A 16,434-nucleotide genomic window follows, 5' to 3' on the forward strand; every position below is an offset into this window, starting at 1 on the left:
GTCATGACAGAGTCTCAACCTTTACTCCACTGAAAAACCTAGTGTTGTACTGGAGAGGACTACTGTGGTCGTACTGTCCCATCATCAATACAGGATCTTGACGAAAATCTTTTTCAGCGTATGCTATGTCAAACAAAGTCATTGTCATACAAATACATTTGTATTGAATGCCAAAGTTGTAATAAAACAATGTATCATAATAATCTGGACCCGCTGCAATGGAGTGGTGACCTGTCCAGAGTGTATTCCTGCCTCTCACCCAATGGCCACTGGGGTAGGCTCCTCCACTCCCCTCAACCCCAAACAGGACTAAGCAGTGGTATGACGTATGTATCTGCACCTCGCAACAGAAGCCCTACTTCTTTTGTACTGTAGAGACAGCTTCCTTGTTTCTCCGTATAGTTTTATGTCATGGTGTTGTGTGGGTTTTAAAGCAAATATGTGCTTTTTTTCTATGGAACCTGGGACCAAGAAAACGTTGGAAAATTTTGCAACATTGGCAACACTGCTGAAGTGCAGACTTGGCATCATTACATCAGTCAAATATATGGTTGTTGAAACGACAGGAGGAGCAACTACATTCACAACACGGTCTGAGTGTTTGTGGAGCGCTTCAGTGGCTGCAGTAGTGCCAGAGGCTCTGGCTACAGTGGAAGAACGGGATGTTCAGTAACCTGTGGAATGGCGGTTCAAATCCTGCTCTGTTCATTGTCCTTGGGAATGACATCCAAACACCCTTCCATCGCATGAATGCTCATAGCCTGCCTCATCCCAACTGTGGCTGCAGACTGCTGCTAGGTCATGTCATGCTCCACAATTGTGTTTATCAAACCAGTGTCACGCTGTTTCACAGCAGATGACCTGTCATTGTACCAGTCTTTGAGGTTTTTGTGTGCTTGATGCCGACAGGCTGTCGGACAAATATCATGAGGCTGAAACGACACAAAGAGCCATTACTTTCTAGTGGACATGTTCACAACACGATCAGTGTACGAAAGAAACTATTCTCCTTTTTTTCAGTAGCTGAGCCGCAGCACTCTTTTTTCGAGATTTTGCAGTGAGTCTGTTTGAGCCAACCCACCCACAATTTAGTTGATCAGTCATTCAGTCCAAACTATGTCGTTAGCACTTTAATGCAATGCTGAAATAAATCTTGTGTCACAGCAGACGTTTATTGAAACAATAACACTACGCAAATGTGTAATCAAAGCTATCGTGCGCATATGAAAACACGACATGACACGTGCATTTTCACAGTAACTTAAAGTCTCTCCACAGTGATGATGGCACTGTCAAGTTTTACTTTACTTGTTGTAACATGCAAATGTTTGCAACAGCTAACAACACACATGCTTCGACTCGGCCCACTGGCTTCCCACAACTGATTCCTCAGTAAGCGACATGCATCATTAACAGCATTTAAACAGCAGAGACATCCTGCCTTTTGAATCGTCCAACTGGCTGTGTTACCCCCCCTTTCTTCCAATCCCTCCCACAACACACACACACACACACACCCCATACACACACTCACACATCTGAAGGCTTAACAGCCAGTTCAGAGGAGGCTCCTGGACAATTGTACACCCTGAGAAAACAATAAAAGCAAAAGTGAGAGCAGATTTTACACTTGCTCAGACGGTTGACGGCAGCAGCAGCAGGTGAGTCAAATATATATAAAGAGTGCTGTATTTTTGATGAACACTTGGTAGTAGAAAGCAGTCGACTCTTTTCGTTCTTTTCTTGAAAGTAAATCAAACGTTTCTTTAAAGTATAGAGTAGACAACAATAACTTCCCAAAGAGATTGAGAGTGTAGGAAGCCGATGTAGCCATTTATGTCTCCTAGTGACACAGACTACCGTCTGAGCTCTCAGTGTCAGCGTTTGATGTTGCTCAGTGTCTGCTAAAGGAAGAGAACAGACCGTGAAGCTGCAATAACAGGACAGAAACACGTTTGCAATGAACACACACAATGATAGACATGCGCAGCACAATTGTGGTTGTAGTTACTTCGCTGAATCTCACCATCGCTCACATGCTTGACCACTCATGAAACCGTCCTTTTGTTACCATAAACCGCTTCACACCAGGCAGAATTTTAGAAGAGATTCAAAATCAGGATCCACAACATGTACGAAAATGACAAATGCGGAAGATTTTTTTTATTTTAATTATTATTGTTTTGTTTGCGACAGGCTAGGTAATAATTTTATCGTATGAAAAGATTCCGCGGATATTTAGTTCGCTTCGCATCAGTTCCTCCATATTTTGATGTTGAAGCGAAATAACGGTTTTCGCTATTGTAAAATTTCTGCGACAAATCACCCGTAATGCAAAAAAAATCAAATCAATGCACAAAAATGGACACATTCCGATGCGAGCTCCAAGAAAGCAGTGCCCCACTTCTAGTGACGACAAGTCGCCACCAAAGAGGCGCTGCGTCTTTAAGTCCGAGCCTCTATGGCGGCAGCGGCGACGGCGAGGGCATCTAAGGCAAACCACAAAACCAAGGGTTAAAGACGGAACCATGCTGACTCACCAACGCGCCATTTTACCAGCTCTTATTTCCTCATCCATGCAAGCGAGCTACAACTTCCTGCTCGCTCGCGTGCCATTCAAGGACAAGGAAGGGGGGGCGGGGAGACAGATGTGCACGGGAAGAAAGAGGGGAAATCGGTGTTTCTGCACAGTAGGGGAAGGTCATTGTCTGCAGGCTTTTACCCGGGGAGACATACAGTGGGCCTGAACCTGCCAGAACCGATCCTCGCCGACCGGGAGCAGAACCTGCGAGAGACTAGAACAACAAAGACAGTTTGTGACAAAGCTGAAGCGCCGCAGTCGGAGAGGAGTGAAATCAAATGTGACATTTTTCATTTATTTGTAAATGCCTCCACGGCGGCACACTCACTCGAAACGACAGTCAGGCTCTTACCAAGTTAAGAGAAGCTGATGGTAGAATAGAGGGATCCTGACAGAGGTTGTAATGAGATGCCGCATTAGGGCCGCTCTCTCATCCACTCTCCCCTCACTCGCCCAGGAGCACGCCCTTCACTTCCAATCTACTAAACCAACCATTTGGAACGGTTAACCCTGTAAAAACTACTCTAACCCTCTTTGGTCTTTTGATTCTTTGTGGGTCCAGTCTGCAAGCCGAGCCTTTGATGTGCCCAAGTCTCCCCCTCAGTACCTTTCTGGCGCATTTGGTGATTAAAACACTCACAATAGAGTATCAGTCATTTTCATCTGTTGCAGGTCATAATGGTGATCAAAATTTCACTGTGATAGCAATGTCCTTGATCAAGGTTAAATGAAGTGTCCCTGAGGATCCTGGAATCTTCCAAAGCAACCTCAGTCTAAACTCAACCAGCAGAAGCTAAAATAATTGTGGCCATCATTTCTCCACTGAACGGATCAGCAGCTTACATCAGAGCATGTGTTGCAACCTCAAACTAACCATTGGCTCAGGCAAAAGGAGACGACTGTCATTGGTGTTTTTTGTTGTTAGTAATGAACGCAAAAGCTTGATAGGACATTAGAGAGACCTATGATGTTGTATGCTTAAGAGATTAACAAACAGACACGAATCAGAGTTGGAAGTGGCAGAGCTGAGGACGCTCAGGTTTCCTTCGGGGCAGATTGGGACTTACAAGAATAGAAGTGAGTGGGACAGACGTTTGTAGATGAGGGTATGCGAGTCAGACTCGGATGGTCAAGGAACATGTTGAATGATAAACATGGAAGTTGGAGGTAAAGGAAGAGGACAACCAATGAGGATGAGATGAAGTACATTGAAAAAAATAAAGGTAGTGACTTAGGGGGGCATCACATATATATGCGATTTTTCTTTTATATGTCAATAGTAAGAGACAATATTTCTCCCCAGAATAAACATACTGTGTCAATGTGAAATATATTTCAGCATTTAACGCCATTTTCAAGTCAAGCAACACTTTGAAAAATAATGCAACATGACTCGAGATCTCACCAATATTTATAGTCACAAAAACAACAACAAAAACATTATTTCCTTAAGTGAAGAAACATTATTGCTTCACAAAGTAAAGCTTTAATTCAAGGGAAATGATCTGATGTCACCTAACAGACGCATTTATGCTATTATAGAAAAGAGGTTGAAATAAGTTTGTTCAGGTCATGAGATAAAGCAAGAACTCCTACGTCAAATAAGGTTGGATAGAAGAAAGCTCGACAAATACTGAAAGAAACCCTTTTTTTTACTGACGAACAAGAGCAGCACATGCCTTCATTTATCGCACTGCTGTGGCTGTAGTTCTCTCTCCAATAATATTATCTGAAAACAGACGATTGCATCTCTCATGCAAACATCTTTTACGTCTCTCACAGAAACGGCTCATATTCAGGTGATGTGACCCCTGGTGACTCCTTGGCGCTCGGCCCTGCCAACTTATCGCCCAGGCCTTCAATAGGCAGCCAGTTATTTGAGGCAGCTGAACAGCTATTCCTGTGCTATTGGGTCAACACGTGTACGCTGGTGATACTTGCATGTCAACAATGACTGAGCCACTTTGAATTTCTTACAGGCCAACTTGAAAACTATTATCCAATTCTATCCTGTCATAAGTTCTGACCGTTCGCTTCCAATGCCAGCGTTCTTTGATGTAGCTCCCTCTCACGTTGTCACAGTAGTCATTCTGAAAAAAACTTTGGTTACCCTTTCGGATTCGTATTTCAGCACCCCTACCCTCGTGTCCCGCATGGCTTTCATAAATTAAATAACCTGATTGAACAAATGTGTAGACTGAAGACAAAGTCATAACTTTCAAACTAGGGACAAAAAAAAATGAGTGAAAAATGAGTATGATGACTCATAAATTAAAACCTTCCCCTTCACAAGTTTGTCCTGCGCGCTCAAAATGGTCATTCCAGATAGAGAGGGTGTGCTATATAGTGAGCTGCCAGTGAGTTATGTACTTCATTAAGCTGAAGTAATTTCCCTCTCAGATATCATGTCGCCTTCCAGCCTCTCAGCAATCAATCGTAGCCGCCATCAGCTAAATTTAGCTTCCAGGGGACAATACCTAGCATGTCAAAACATGGCTTTTGACTCGACAGTCCTGGTCCCCGCTTGATTCATGCAAACAGCTTCATTCCTGTCAGTAATAAGATACGGGTTCATCTTTTTCAGCAGGGGTGGGATTGAAAAGTCCTCCCTGGAAGGCTGCACACTGGAGGACAGAAATGTGTTGGGGATAAAACACGAGAAAAAGATCCCTAAAAATGCACCATTTGTTCAGGACATTGTAAATGTGTTCATTTAAAACTACCTTCTGTCAGAGGTGTCTTGGAACACTCATATTTGCTTTAGTTACAACTATTGTTCCTGCTTCAGAGACACTGTGTCCAGTGCAAGAATATTGCATACCGGGAATAGAATGCGAACATGTGAACTTGAATTCACTTGACATGTCCATAATTGCTCAATTATTCCCCATGATGGTTGTACCTTGCCTATAATTTGAGGGTGCACTTAGACCAAGGCAAGATGCTATTGTGTAGCTCTGGAAATCAAGCCATTCACTCAGTGTGGATTCACGCCGAGAAAGAGGAGCACATCGCTTGTTTGCCTTGAGGACGTTGACAGTGCAGCTCTTTCTGACCTTCTCTGCGCTGCTCTATGTTGACCTGGAGAAAGGCAGTGGCAGTTCCTGGAAAAGAAGTGTGGTGCTGCCTGGGGATGCTCCAGTGGTAGAAGAAAGTTTTCAGACACTCCATGCGTTCTACTGTGTGCTCATGGCATGCTTGAATGCTAACTCTTAAATTGGTGATGTGATGGTTTATAGCTTGTTTTTCCTCCAGTTTCGTGCACATTTTCAGCTGTTGACTTTGATACTCCATCCGTGTTGAGATATATATTGAAAGTGTTGAGAGTATAATGATAGTTTTTCTTATCACACACTGAATGATGCATTCATGTTTGTGACCGTGTAATGCAGGCACACTTTATGAAACACAAAAACAATTATCAGAACATTTGAGATTTTCAAATTTCAAGGGTGACAAAAAAAAACTTTTTTTTTGTGAAAACAGTAGCTAGTACTTTATTCTTCGTGCAGACTAGACGTCAGCATTATGAGTAAACCAGCACCACAGACACCAAGCTGAAGTGGCGCCAATACTAGTAATATTTCAGGTAACAGAAAACTTTGCAGAGGGGATTTTATATGTCGCTGCCCAGTTAGCCCACACTGCCGAGGCCCACTCCTGCATGTGCACTTCTTTCAGCAAGCAACCAAAAGATGACCGCCAAAGTAGTTTTTTCATTGAGCACAGACAATAAGTCTTGTATTAAAAATGGCACTCAGTTGGAGCAGCAGCATGATGCACAACAATAGATTGACTGTAGAGGCTGCACAATGAGCTGCCAATGTCATATATCAGTGCTGCGTAAGAAGACAGTCTGGAATGAGAAATTTGGAGAAATATGGTGGGTGAACTGACGAAGAAACAGGGAATGTTTTCACTATTCAGGCTCAGCAGCAGAAGCACTAAAAGTCGAATAATATACAACATATTCGACTGAGCAACAGGTCCGTCTCGTGAGGTCGTTTTTGAAAGTTAAAAGTTGAAAAAGCATTTTGTCTCTTCTAGTCAAAACAGAAAAATGTCTTTTGTCACGGCTGTTGACAAGTTTAAAACCACACTCATGCATTGAGAGTAACAGTAACATGGTAAAACACCGGATGAACATGAACCAGGTAAAATAACTAAAATCTAAAAAAAACATTGCAGTCTATCTTGTTTTGTTGAGTGCAGCTATTGCAGAGGGCATGAAGGATCTTGAGTACGTGTTTTTCCGGGCCTGTGGGGTTCAGTAGCGTCTGCCTGATGGCAACAGCATGAAGGAGTGGTGGAGTGGACGGGAGGGGTCTTCAATGATGAGAGGGGCTTTCCTCACCACTGAGCGGCCATACAGTTCAGTCAGAGGGGGTTCGCTGGTTTGAGTGATTTTGATGGCCTTATTTGTTATTCAGGAGAGTTCACTGTGTGTTTGTTTGTGTTCAACAACAATCGATTGTGCACTGGAAAAGAAAATGGAATGTCGACTGGATAAAACAAAATTTAAATAACTGAAACAAAATGCCGAGCCATTGCTGACCAACAGATTTCACCCATTCTGGACGGCCAAACACCGCTCTGTGCATGTGAAGCGTTCACTAAGGGTAGGACATTGAGGGATGGATCAAACCATTTGTCGAGGCTAATGCTGCACATTTGACAGTTTGATATTTTTGGGAAAATGTTAAGTTTCAACAGTACTATGCTCGCTAGCTTGATGGAAAGTTAAATGTTTGGATTCTATTTAGACACCCAATAGTGATGTCATCGGTCCAGTGAATGGCCGTTTCTATGGTACGGTCATCCTTCCATATGGGCCAGAAGGCTTGTACTGTGGCTGCTCCAGCTGGCTGTGATCCTCCTTTTTTTTTTTTTTCTTTTCCCAAAACCTTATTTAAGCAACGAAAACATCATGTGTCAATGACGTCCAAGGCTTAGTCAGATTATTCTCACTATTATTACATATGTATAGGGTTAGTTAGCTTCAGTAGCCCTTAAAACTGGTAGGAAATCATTTCATAAGAAGGCAAACCTCTATGACCAAAAACTCTTGGACTCACATGTTTTAGTCAGGGCAACACCCCATCATTTTTGGATGCCTTGCTTGCTACGAATTTCCTGTGGCTGACTGTTTCTCCCCAGAAGAAGATCGGAAATGTAAATCACCATCTGAGATTTCTCTATGGTTTATGATAGCAATAAAAGATAAGAAAGGCAGCATGTTATGACAGGTAATGACTGTCACACTTGTGGCACAAAAGGAATTGAGCTCTGGGAACGTTACACCCCAGGCAAGCAGTTAAACGCGTCACTGTATAGATGCTGGATTTTTAATGGTGTAATTCAATCCCATCATAAAACCCTGGAAAATACTCCAGATACTGCTACAACTAAGTAGAGCTCACTGACATGAAACAGTCAGAGTTTGACATGTATCTAATGTGAAGCCAAGTGCGCTAATATACCAACCTGCTCTGTTTAATAATATACAAACAATACATCAGAATCAGAATCTGCGTTACAGACAATGTCAGCGAGGATCCCACCAACTAGGAAAGTGATTTGGTACATTGTACATTAATAAAATAAAATAAAATAAAATAAAATAAAATAAAATAAAATAAAATAAAATAAAGACCAAGGAGAAAAACCTGCATCTTTCAAGCGTGTTTTTTGACAAGTGATCATGAACATGTAATGAAATGAGTAAAGAATAATATTTCCTGTTGGCTAAATAAAAAATAAGAATAATAAAAGTCTGTAACTTATCGGGCAGCTCATGGTGAGTCAACCCGCCAGGACTCTGCTCACACACCTCAATTACGCTTTCCCCTTCATAATTGTGCCGCTTCATCTTCAGTTGGAAAAATGGAGGTTCAATTTCCCTCAGCTGTGACTGAAATGAAGTGACCTTGTCTGACACCGTGTTAAATGGAGCACTCAAAATGTTTTTGCGGGTCTCTAAAAGGAAAGGCTGACTGTTAAAAGTCCACCGTTTCCCTATATCACTGTGTCATCGATGCCTGACAGGCTGTAATTTTCACTCTCTCACGCACAGGAAAACCTACTGAGCTGGAGATTATGGAGATGACTGTGTGGGTTTTAAAGCGGCCTCCTAGCCCTGTTTTAAATCTCTATAAAGTCCGAGTATAATGCAGTAAACACAAACGCAGGACGTTGCCTCCGACTGAGAGGGGCAGAGCAACGCAGGCTTCAGTGAGCCCCCATTATTAGCACTGAGTGAACACTTGCTCCAGTCAATGTCAATCCACACTTTAATGGACAACCCCTTTGATCGCCCAGTCTTGGAGCGCTGGACTCGGAAATCTGGAGTGGAACATTAATTTTCTAATTCCCACGTCAGCATTAGTCAAATCACTGGCTCAGTCAATAAGAGCATTGTTCTTGCTCAAAGGCCATTCAAGCCGCGCCTGCATGACCACAGCCGCTGTCAATAGGGAGCTGGAGTTTCATTAAATATCCAAAATCACTTCATTAGTCGCAGCAACCGAGATGGGTTCATCTTCAGGGAGTCCTCACGACAGTGACCTGCTCTGCCTCGGGCTCTATACTTGAGGGAACAGGTCCGTGGTCACCGTTGCATTAAATGAAACAGCGGGTGTTAATCATCAGCCTGTCTCTTCGGATGAGGAGCCCTGCAGCTGAAGTTTCCACACCACACATGGCTTCAGAGCAGAACATATGAAGATGAACGTGAGGGAGCTGTTTCGGATTACTTCATGGTACTCATTGACAAGCAAGTCTAGAAAACATCAGCGAAGGAAACGCGGGCCAAGCATGGCGTTCACCTTTACTTTCAGTCTAATACTGTAACCAGGAATATGGGGAAGAAGGTCTTGGCTCCAGTCATTGTTATATGTTTGGCGATGAAATGTGGCATGAACTTCACTGGTCAATTGAGTAAACACCCTTCCAACACCCTGCTTCCACAGTGGAAGCCAAACATATGAAAAGTTGTACATTGTTTAATAACTATGCCATGTCAAAAGGTGGATTTTTTTATTGTCAATTCAGTCCAGGGATTTCAATCTCTCAGCCCACACAAGGACATTTTCTGCTCTGTGACCTGATATATATATATGTATATACAGCCTTAATTTTCAATTACGAGAAACTTAAAGCTAAATAAAATGTCAGGAACTCCACATTCAATTAAAATGTCACAGCAGCATATGTAACCTTTGTCACAAGTCGAGTGTTTAACGCTCGGCGTGATCGACTGGTGTCAAATGATTTCTTCAACATTGTCAGTCAAAATTAGAATTTCTCGCCATGACAGAATGACATTATTCAACATACAGCATATATGAGCCTTTGAAAGGCTATTTTCAACTTAGACTTGAAGTGGCAGATGAAGTCAGAGGAGGTGGAAAAGCAAAAATCAGGGATTAAGAGGTGAAAGAGGTTGATCTTGTCTCCTTTAAGTCATTTCATACATGGCTCCCACAGACAATGTTTTTTCTGCACAAATTCGGATTGGCTTTCTCATGCACAGCATTCTAAAAATCAAATCCAATATAGTTGTCTTTGATACCAACATATCTTGTCCAGGGATATTTGGTGTTTTTCACAAAGTTTTCATTTAGATTTCTGCACTGTGTGTTATTTCCAGTGTCCTGTGGTCAACCACATGCTTTCTGATTGGTCAGCAGCTTGCCTTTATAGAACATCTCAGTATCTTTTCTGGCTAATATTTAAAGCAGCAAGAGGGAACATTGATACATAGATCCATAAATTTCAAATTTTCTGTGATGACAGGTTTTCACTGAAGAATCTTGAAAGAAACATCACAAATACTAGAAGTCTGTTGCTCACAGAACTCAAGTCATGCAGTGTGGCCAGACAGATTTACTTATCATAACTGAGAAATTGTTCAACTTTCCCATTTGGTTCATTTTGAAATTTGCGCTGTTTCGCCCAGTCTTGCTAAATTGACCTACCATTGGTCTATTGTACCATTTTTTCCCTCATCTATCTAATACATTCTGCTTACAAAGCCATAGCTCTGTAAAATGAGCAAAAAAAAAAGGAAGTTGTCTGGTTTTATTTTGATGTGAAATCTGATGAGCAGATGAAATGTTAAGAATGAGATTGGGAGTGAGTGGTGTGATGAACTGAGACCAAAAACTGATGAATGAGAACAGTGAACTGTCAATGGATTTCGGCACGCTGGACCGAAGAGCACCAGAGAGAGGAAGGGAGGTATAGCTCTGTGTGAGAGGGGGCTGCAGTGTGGCCCTTTTTCTTCGACTCATGATTCCAAACAGCGAATCAACCGGTCTCCCATTACATGTACCTTGAGTGATGTCTTGCAGTCACATGTATAGTTTCTATTTAAGATAATGCTAACAATTCTACTTTCTGTTCATGACTCGCTGCAGCTAAAGAGACAAATGATTAATATGAAAAAAGAAAGATTATAATCACGAATAAGTGGATGAAGTACAGCATTCAGTATCTTGTATACAAAACGTTTTAAAGTTGAAGCTCAGAACTGTAGCAGACAGTAATATATTTTGCACAGTATTTTCTGTTATCTAAAAAGGTTTCAGTATCATGAGTCGGTGTAGTTGCTAGGAGGGATGAATGTGTGCTGCTGAGACTTGGAGAAATAGGTGGACACGAATCACGGCAGGGTCCAGGTGGACAAAGTTTTGTGCTAAAGCCCTTGCTTGACGATTGCTTAAAACTGCTATTATGATATGAGAGAAGAGAACAGTGAGGAGATTTCATCATCACTTGAACATAAGGGCAATGTTGTAAAACATAACATGCCACCGCGCACCGCATTACTCGGCAAGTGTGTGTGAGGGGAAAAAAAGCATTTTGGCTTCACAAAAAAAAAAAAAAAAAAAGTGGTGACTTGAGTTACCCTCTTAAGGGGAGGGAAAGAGACATGGTAGGGTCTTGTTAGCATCTCCAGTTTAAGATACAGGCGCCTCAGTGGGCATCAACTGGCAGCTTCATTTAGTGGCACCAGCAAAACACCAGGCTCAATATCCACAGTAAAGAGGCAACTCTGGAATGCTGGCCTTTTAGGCAAAGGAGCAAAGAAAAAAACAGATCCGAGTCTGGAGAAGATTTAGATGTAAGAAGAACCCATCAAGCCAGTCTAACCTGAGATGTACCACAGGAAGTGAAATAGCTTCAAATTACTTACAAATTGACGGCGAGTATGCAAAGGGTCTGCAACATTGCAATTGCTGCAAATGGAGGACTTTTGAGGAGAGTAAAGTTTGATAGACAAAATAATCATTTCACATAAAAATCATTGTTACCAAGCTTGTGACATGTGGACTACATTTTTCATTCATTTTGTTACTCTTTTGCTAAATAAAAGTGTGAGTTAAAATTGTCTTTGTGACAATTGTACGACTGTAAATACCAAAAGAGGTTTGTGGTCTTACTTCCTCTGCGACAAAGTCACCTGGTGCTCCGCGCATTAGTAATAAGCTGTAACATTATATTTACAAATCTTTCCTTGCTTTTCACATTTCATTATTTTGCCTTCTTTCCAGAAAAAGTAGCCAACAACTTTCTGACAGCTGGTGTCCAGAAAGCCAGTTTAAGTTGCCCCGAGCATCGACAGTAGAGAAGTGACTGAAGATGGCGAGTCCTACAAGGCCACTGGAGAAGCAACAGGTGATTCTCCGCTCGTGTCTGAGGTTCTGGAGTGTGCTAGCTAGTGAAATTTGCCAACACTGAAGGTATGGCTCCCTAAATGTGATCCATATCAATTATATTCCTATTTATATGAAGGACCCTTTTGACCATATTGGAGATGGCTGTTAAACAGGTCACTGATGGGACATTGTAAAGGGAACTATAGTAGTCTAGCAAGCTGTGCTTCATAAACTCCCGCTATACCTGATGCCAGTGTGACGTGAAAATGTTGGTCACAGCTGGCTGTCTTGGAACTGGTATTGTGGGAGATGCTGGTCTTAGGTTTATGATCTCCAAGAAGCACATCTGTCTTTTGCACCATGGGTAAGAGGATGAAATAAGAGGTAGAGGCAGACCGTCCTGCAGGCATGAGATGCCCTGATATTGGTCACTGGGATTAAACAGTAGTTTACGTCACAGTGTACTAGGTTCTATCAACCTTGAGGCAAAGTTGGGTTCCAGGATGGTATATGCTAGAAAACCTTCTCGGTCTTCCTCTCAAGCGATGATGAAATCACATCCTGAGGTCTATCTCTTGAGTCAGGGTCATACCTTCAACAGCCTCAGAAAACCCTCCTCTTCTATATGTTGAAAAAAGAGCTGGTTGAGTCGATCTGGGATATATTGTATTCCCTCTCTCCCTGTCTGTAATGATGAAGGAACTTGGAATTTCCTCACGGGGCTGTGGAGTATAACTCCAATTGTAGATAATGATATAATCAGTGATGACACATTTATTTTACTTTACACTGTTCTCTAGCATGCAAGGATGCTAGTGGTGGTAATGTTCATTTTCCCTGTATTTTCTTTGAGATTTTACACTTTTGAAAATGCACTGTGCTCCTCAACCAACAGCATCATACTGTATTAAATGTGATTTGCTTAATATTTGGTTGGTCTGAGGAGATTTACCAGTTGTTGTTTTTTTTTTTCTCCTCTTGAAGCAACGTTCCATTATCGCTAATGTAAATGGTACTTGAGCTAAATGTTTACTTGAAATTTTCACTCATTCATATAAATCCTGTTTTTCAGGCGATGAACACAACTGTTCCTGTTCCGATGGTCACCACGGCAGAGCATGAATAGCACCGGACGCACCTAAAACTCAGAGCTACAGCAGTCAAGCAACCACAAACAGTCTCGGTTCAATTTATGCTTTCTTTATTTCTTTATGTTTTCACAGAGGGTAGCAAGGTAAAAACAAGTAAAATAAAATAAATGTAATAAAATATACCTGTATTCAACATGATTTTATATAAACATATTTCATGTGTATGCAATTTCAGAAATAAAAGTGATGACACCCACTACATGTCTGTTTTATTTTATTATTATTATTATTATTATTATTATTATTATTATTATTATTATTATTATTATTATTATTATTATTATTATTATTATTATTATTATTAATATTATTATTAATATTATTATTCTACATCCCACAACCCTGGGCATTACATCCACATCATACTGGCAGTGGTGGGCAACAGAAGGCCAGCAGGCCAGATGTGGCCCTCTGGGAACCCTAAGAGCCTACATTACTTCTAGTGTGATGGCACCCACTGGTAGGTCTCCTGATAACATTTTAATGTGTATATCTGACATTGAGGCTTTTTTCAAGTTTATTTGGATACTGATTTAATTTTTGGATACTGATTTTTTTCTTCCATAGTAATAATGTGACATGAATCACTTGCAAATGCTTGCTGCCTTGCAAAAACAACATAATTTTATTTAATATAATATGTAGGAAGAGGAGTGGACAGTATGACATTTTCGATGACCAGGTCACAGATAATATAAAGTTACAACAACAGCTGCTATGTCTAACTTTCTGTCTGTTGTAGAAGACGATTCAACAACTGGTGTTTCATTTGCGATGGCGTATGTCTTCAAATATGAGAATACCAGCATCAAGAACGACAAGGCTTCTCCTCCCACTTTATTTTGAGATGCTGGTCCAAATTTTGGGCAAAATGAACCTACATGTCTTGGTATTTGCCAGTGGTTTGCACACACAGAGGAGCCTTGTTCAACCCTTTCGCTCTTCTGCATGGGGCGTCTGCGAAAACCATGCTCTGTGTCAACATTTATATTTACATCCACAATGGGTTCCAACTGATTCCCACCTACAGTAAATACTGCATAAAGTTTTTTTTGTTTGTTTTTTGTTTTTTAAACAAGGGAAAGGAATACATGTGTGAAATAGTGAATTAATCAGTGAAGTAACTGACAGCACAAAGTCTGTAGTTTTCCTCAGCAGCAGTGACACACTCAACTAACAATGGGGTCTGGAGTGTGGCAGCCAAACCTGACATGGAAAACGACTGACAAAACTGATGTGTAGCACCTACTATAAATGGCAAGACACAATAAAATGTAGCTTTTTATTTCTACCTTTAACTGAACAACCATGAAATCTGACAATCCCCGGGATTCAGGTCCTCAAGTCCTTTGGTTCAATCATTGAAACTACATTTTTCCAGAGTGGTGACAAACAGCAGCTTCTCGAGATTCACTTCAAGGCAACTCAATACGCACTTCATCCTAATGGCCAACCACTCGACCTCTATTCTCAGTGACTACACAGAGTCAGAGAATTGTCCATACTAAAGCTTCAGGAATCTCCTTTCTTAGGTCCATTGGGTTTTCCTTTCCACAGTTAAAGCAATATATTATGCTTGACATTCCATAATGTTAAGGGAGAAGGAGACATATCATTCCAACTGTCCAATTGAGGCACTATGTAATGTAATGCATCTGGTCTACTTTCTTGTCGTTCTGCCTTTCCCATCAGGGGTCACCACAGCAAGTCAACCTACTCCTATTGCCCTCAGCCATAGCTATCCTCTTCAATACTTTTTTTAGTTTTTTTTTTAATCCACGATATTGTTAACCAATTCCAGGGGTCGTCCCCATCATCCAACGGCTCCGCCTCTAGGGCAGGGGGTGGACTGGTAAAGGAGTTCCTCCAAGCGATTTTTCCAGCAGACAATGACATTAAAGGTCAGCAGTGTCACTGCTGTAAATAGCTGGTTTATTTTCCCGTTTCCCTCTTCTGAGGTGCCACACTATGCTCCAGAAGCACATTGATGGCGACTTAAGTCTGTGACAACATGGGCTAGAAGGCCTTTTCAGTGGTCTTCCCTGACCCTTGGTGTGCACCAGGATGTTCAAGGGGTGCAGTCTTCTGAGGCAATACTCACCACCAATTGTTGATCAGTTGGCAGTTCTGCCCCTCTCTTGACTCGAGTTTCCAAATCGTACGGCTGCAGGTCAGGTGATGCGGTTACAAAATTGATCAATGACCTTCAGTCTATGCTTCGGCCAGCCTGCTCTTGTTCGAACGTTTCAAATATAATTCCGTGCGTAAATATATGTGATGACATTAGTTCATACATAACACCAACCTATGTATAACTGCAGCCAGGACATTGCAAAACTGTAGCTGGTAGAGTTACAAGAAGTCCATGTTTGCCGGTGAAAAGAGCCACAAGAGCATCTACAAATACAAACATGCAAAGAGGACTTGGGGCAACATAAATTCTGCCGCAACTCTAGAGGAATCCGTGGTGGACACACTTTTGACATGAGTGCAGGTTGCATACTGTGACGTCTGCCACCTGCTGTTCCTCCTCATAAAGTAAAGGGTACAAATGAAGGAATAGTTCCTCATTTCTAAAAATATCTGGATATGAGAGCTCCTTATGCATAGCTGAGACCCAGTCATGGAGTCAGTAAACCAAGCTATGGGACACATTACTCAACACCGACATATTATTATTAGGTGGGTGAGGTTTTCCAACGGAATGCCAGACTAACATTAACCCGAGGTTCACGCAATAGGCAGGTGATGTTTTGACATGTTTGCCGCAACAAGTGTGACTACAGTTTTTGCTCGCATCAAAATAGAATAGTGACAAGAGATCAGCCCGGTGACAACGAAAAGACAAATTGAGTGGCATCTTTCAGAATTCACAAGAAGTGAGAAGCAAAGAGTGAGTACTGCCATCAGGTTTCTGAATCCAAGGATGAATGCCATCTCCGTCTAATATTATTAGGAAGGTTTGGGTCTATTCATTTGTGTTCCTCATTGCTATTCAGGTTTAGTCTCAGCAGGTCGCTTCAGAGCCATCCATCCAGCTTTG

At 41.6% G+C, this 16,434-nt stretch overlaps 1 protein-coding gene and 1 long non-coding RNA gene across 2 annotated transcripts in view; one reads left to right on the top strand and one right to left on the bottom strand.

Moving 5' to 3' along the window:
• LOC128751491 (inactive N-acetylated-alpha-linked acidic dipeptidase-like protein 2) overlaps positions 1 to 2,590 on the bottom strand; it is a 273,010-nt gene extending 270,420 nt beyond the window's left edge. Inside the window, exon 1 of the mRNA XM_053852550.1 lies at positions 2,541 to 2,590. The gene's annotated coding sequence lies outside the window, so the exon portion shown is untranslated. The remainder of the gene's footprint in view (positions 1 to 2,540) is intronic.
• LOC128751507 (uncharacterized) lies at positions 1,539 to 13,546 on the top strand. The gene is made up of 3 exons (XR_008413261.1): positions 1,539 to 1,661; positions 12,136 to 12,259; positions 13,313 to 13,546. It is a non-coding gene; the product is annotated as an uncharacterized LOC128751507 (long non-coding RNA).
• The last annotated feature ends 2,888 nt before the right edge of the window (positions 13,547 to 16,434 follow it).

Source organism: Synchiropus splendidus, chromosome 1, assembly GCF_027744825.2.
Source record: "Synchiropus splendidus isolate RoL2022-P1 chromosome 1, RoL_Sspl_1.0, whole genome shotgun sequence".
Taxonomy (NCBI): domain Eukaryota; kingdom Metazoa; phylum Chordata; class Actinopteri; order Syngnathiformes; family Callionymidae; genus Synchiropus; species Synchiropus splendidus.